Here is a 5,073-nt window from a genome sequence, read left to right on the forward strand (position 1 = left end):
TGGCCGGAGTGTCCAGGGTGAAAGTCCCGAAATCTTTATTACGTTTGTATAACGTCGATGAATTGAAGTGTTGAAGTATTATTGATATGAGTTGTAGTCTCATGTTAAGTGATTATGGATGGAAGTATTGAAATGTTAATGATGTGAGTTGTAATCTCATTATAAATTGTCTGGATGAATAGAGAACCATATCTATGAATTGGTTTGGTTAATGAAAGGGAAAAGGGTTGATATATATATATATATATATATATAAATGTGGATTGATTATGAAAGAGAAATATGTCTGTTTATTTGAGATGAACATTTATCAAGTGCTAATGTTTTAGTTATTGTTCATATTATGTTTAGCATATCTCTACTGGGCGTTGGCTCACCCTATATGGGTGTAGACGTCCCCGAACGTCCCGGGAGGGAAATCCCATTCTGTTCGTTTGGGCTCACTACAATTCAGACTCAAAAGTCACGGTCCTGTATCTAATCTCGCAGAGTGTAATGCAAGACCGATGAATCATCAAAGAGTCCAAATCTGGCAAATCGTTTTGGAAAACAGATTTTTAGAAAGAAGTGCCAAACATGGACTGCTTTGCCAGATACAGAGTCGCCACCTAAATATTTTATTTTGGGAGAATTTAGGAAACCCTGACTCGTGCCGAAGGCCACATGTCCGTCATCGCCAAAGTTGCCTCGGCTCGGGAACTTGGGTATGATTAGGGAAGGTCACTTCGTGAGCACCCCCGCTCGCCCGATCAAAGATCGGCCTCTACTAACCATGATATCGAGTTTTGAAAACATTATGCATTCTTATTCCGTTTATTAGCCTAGATTTACTATGTGATGCGCACAGCATACAAGTATAGACTGGATCTCCTAAATTAGAACAGCACATCTCATGTTTGTTTATTTTGAAAATGGTTTGATGGTGCTACCCACAAGTAGGCTAAGACGTGGATTTGCCACCCTCGGGTGGGCTTAGAAAACGTGATGGTTTGCCACTCTCAAGTGGGCTTAAAACTCACAGTCAATGCATTATTTCAATTCAGATAATCCAACCTTCACCCACAAGCATTCAGGCAGGTATATCACATAAGCATATAGCTTCATGGTAAGCATGCTATCATGGCAGTCACTCACACACATGCAAGGATGCTAAAGCATAAATACTTACCGAGGACTCCAAGCCAAAACAGAAGCTATGTTAGAAATCCATGCATGATCCTAACTATGTTGAAATGCCTAATGCAACACATGCAGGAATGCAACTACAATAGGCTCGGCTATTCTAAAGATGGCATGTGAAATGCTACAACTAACAAGTATTCAACTCGGAATTGAAATATGATGCAGTTAGTATGATGCGCCGAGCCCGGTGCATGCAAGACAGATGAATCAATGCAAACATGTTATCATAAGTATGCTAATCGAAACATGCCCTAGACTAACCATCATAAGCTGGTAAATAAAAGGGAGAAAGACGTGGGGTTGAAAGACATACATCACACACACGCACACTTATTACAATTGTGCCCTCACTCGGAGGGTCCGAATAAATAATACAGTCCGAATAAATAATTAATTACTCTAGCTAATTAAATATTACAAAACCCTAATTAATCAAAAAATTAACTAGAAAAGCAAATAAATTAGCATGCAAGCTAAATGGACCGCCTCAGCTCTGTTCCGAATGATGAAAGGTGTATGCATGCTCGTGTCGCCTTGTCGGTAAATTCCATCACGATGCCTCACCTTAACCTTGTTTGCAATTGATCTCAGAAACTTGCACAAAGCTCCAGAAAGCTAAAACTCCACCTTGGGAAGGCCATCGACTAGTTATTAGCATGGGAGACCACCTGCCGACCACCCTTTGTGGTGGAGACCAAAGAGGGTGGTCGGCCGACTAGTTTCCACCTCTGGTTTCTAGTTTTTCTGCAACAAAGGCAAGAGAGAGGAAAGGCAATGTATTTTCAACAAATGTGCGCATGACCACTCTTCCTATCATTGCACAAGCTCTAGGGAGTGTAGTCCTCGATCCTCGTGCCATCGATCACGCATCTCGATGCATAATGGCCGAAGAGTCGAATTGCATGACTCAATGGGACATGAATGCACATATAAGCATCTAAAGCCAACAACTCTATCATTGATAGTCAAGAGTGTCAGCGACCGGAAATTGAGACACATTTCGTCACTTGGAGTATGAAACGTCCCTCGTTTTTCGTGTTCGGACTAAACCCTACTTCAAACACAAAGCAATGAGATGGCATACACAATGCGACTAACATGCAACCTAGCATATGCAATGCTATGGGCTAAAATGGCATACACAATACACGTGACATAACATGGCATACACAATGCACTTACGAAGACTATCATGCGCACATGAACTAAATGGTATATACAAATGCAAGATGGACTTACACCAATATGCGTGGACCTCAGCCACACTCACATCAATGGCCATATGATGGAAATGAGACAACCGAAATACATGCAAACATGCACGGATGCAAAGGACCGATCCTAAGGCACAACATGCAACTCTAACTAAGCATGGCAAAGGATGAAGTATGGCATGCAAACACACATTTTCCAGCTCTGAAACATAATGTACAATGGTCCCGAATCATGCAAATATGTCACACAATGCATGCAAGATGGCTCGAATACCGAAACTAGTGAAGCAGGTTATACTAGAGGTACACAAAGCAATGTATAAATGGCAAAACCAGCCCCAAACAGACCCTAGGCAGGTCTGAAACTGTGGGAAAATGGCCCAAAATGATGACTCATCATACAAAGAAACGCAGCTCATCCAATGGTCCGAAAACGAGGCATTTATGCACAACTCTCAAACACGTTTAACGAGTGGAAATCATGGGAATATGGCATGCATATAAGCTTTGAAATATGATGTGCAATGGCCCCAAAGCATGAAAACACCTCAGTATATGCATGCAATAGACCTCAAATCTCAAAGCTAGGCATGGATATTGAACTACAAGCATGCAAAACAAGCATCATTCGACCATGAGACCCAAAAACAGAGTTAAGGTAGTCCAAAACATGCACAAAATCTGTTTAAGGCATGGCCAAAAAGTGCTAACATGAAGGGCCAAAATAAAATGCAACATAGGCTAGTAAGTATGGTTTACACTACATGTATATGAAGTACATGAGGGGCCACCAAACCAACCAAAAACCCACTGAAACTCAGTCAACACATGTTGGAATGAAGTGTTCCTTTGAAAGGCCAATGAGAGGGTTGTTCTACACATGTATGATGGACACACAAAATGGAAAAAATACCTCTGGAAGAAGGTTATGAGAGCCCTAAAACTCACTAAAAAGGGCCTGAAATGAGGCTAGGAAGCATGCAAATGAAGGCTCCTTTGAAAGGCCATGAAGAGGATTACTCTACACATGCAAGATAGACACCTAACATGGAAAAAAAAACTCTGGACAGAGTTCATGTAGGTCATAAAACTCACAAATAATGGCCTTAAACATGCTCAAGAAGTGTGCAAATATGGGCTCCTTTGTAAGGCCAATAATGCTAGAAAACAAGACAAGGGGTGAGAGGGTCACCCCTCTCTGATTTTGAGGCTCAAAAATACATAGTAACCACTAAAAATTCACTGGATTTCAGTGGTCAAAATGGCCAACAAAGCTCAACACAAAGGCCCTAATGCATGGCTCAAAACAAAGAGAAATGAAGCATGCAAGGGGGTAGATGACCCCCAACAGAAAAGAGGTCTTAAAAAAACATGTTAAGAAGCTTAAAACAAGACTTTTTCAGTTTATGACAAAGCCCAAATATGCTTGCAAACTAGGCTAAGATATGAAGTAAAACAACGCCAAAAATGGGAAAAATGAGAGTTACCGTTGTAGTCAAAAGAGACAACAACTTCTGGACCAAAATAGTAAGCCTTCAACCTCTGAAAACTAGCTCCAAGGTGCTTAGAGTGATGGTGGAGGTGTTAGGATAGGAGGTGTAGTGCAATGGTGCAAGAACAATAGAGCTTTGGAGCTTGGATGTAGAGAGATAGAGAGAGGTGTATATATATGCCTTAAACAAAATTTTTCACCTTGGCTCATGAGGGAGAGGCTCCCTCTTATATAAGAGGAGGTCCATAGCTTCTCTAAGAAGCTTGGAGCAAAGAGGCCAAGCTTCTAAAGGAAGCTAAACCAAAAGGGTCAAGCTTCTTGAGAAAGCTAGACTAAAGGGGTCAAGCTTCCTCAAGAAGCTCAACAAAAGGTCAAGCTTCACTTAGAAGCTAAGAAAAAGGGACCAAGCTTCTTTAAGAAGCCAAAACAAGAGGGTCAATCCTCGGAGGATGGGGCAAATGCCTTCCAGCTGGCACAGCTGGATAGCACTCAAAGAGACAAAAAAGCAGAAGGCTGGCCGACCAGTTCAAGTGGTCGGCCAACCAGGTTCAAAAGGTTCAAGCTGAAAAGGTGGTCGGCCTACCCATATTGGTGGTCTCCCAGGTGAATGCAACTTAGTGGTGGTATAGGAGACCAGAAAATGTGGCCCAAAAACCAAGAAAACCAGCTTCCCGACAAGAAAACCAAAATATCGACAAGCGGGGAGAAAAGTGGTCTCCAAGGAGATAAGGTGGTCTCCCACCCTCGTACCACCTTCCTAACAATGAAACTAGGGTCCATGCCAAAAATGAACCCACACCGATGCAAAACGAAGGTTCGGGGGCCAAAACGCGCAGCCGGGGCCCCGAAAACTGACTATTAAGCATCGAAAGTGGCGTGCGACCACGAAGGTGGTCTCCCGGGCCACAATGTCCCTCTAAGGAGAGGAAACAAGGTGTGTTCCAAAAATCGGAGCAAACGGAGGTAGTTAAGCGGTCCCGAACCGAGGCACACGGCCGACGGCTCCGAAAACTGAAAACTGGTCTCCAAACGGGAAAAAATGGCCTACGACCACGAAACGTAGCCTATGGCCACTGAGAGATGGTCTACAAGACCTCTCCCTCCCTTCAGGAAGAGAAAATAGAGAAAACATGACCTAGTTCGCAAACCGAGGCAAGGCACAAAAGGGTCCCGAGGTCCGGGGGT

Source organism: Camellia sinensis, chromosome 8 (genome assembly GCF_055761805.1).
Source record: "Camellia sinensis isolate YWXY chromosome 8, ASM5576180v1, whole genome shotgun sequence".
Classification (NCBI taxonomy): Eukaryota; Viridiplantae; Streptophyta; class Magnoliopsida; order Ericales; family Theaceae; genus Camellia; species Camellia sinensis.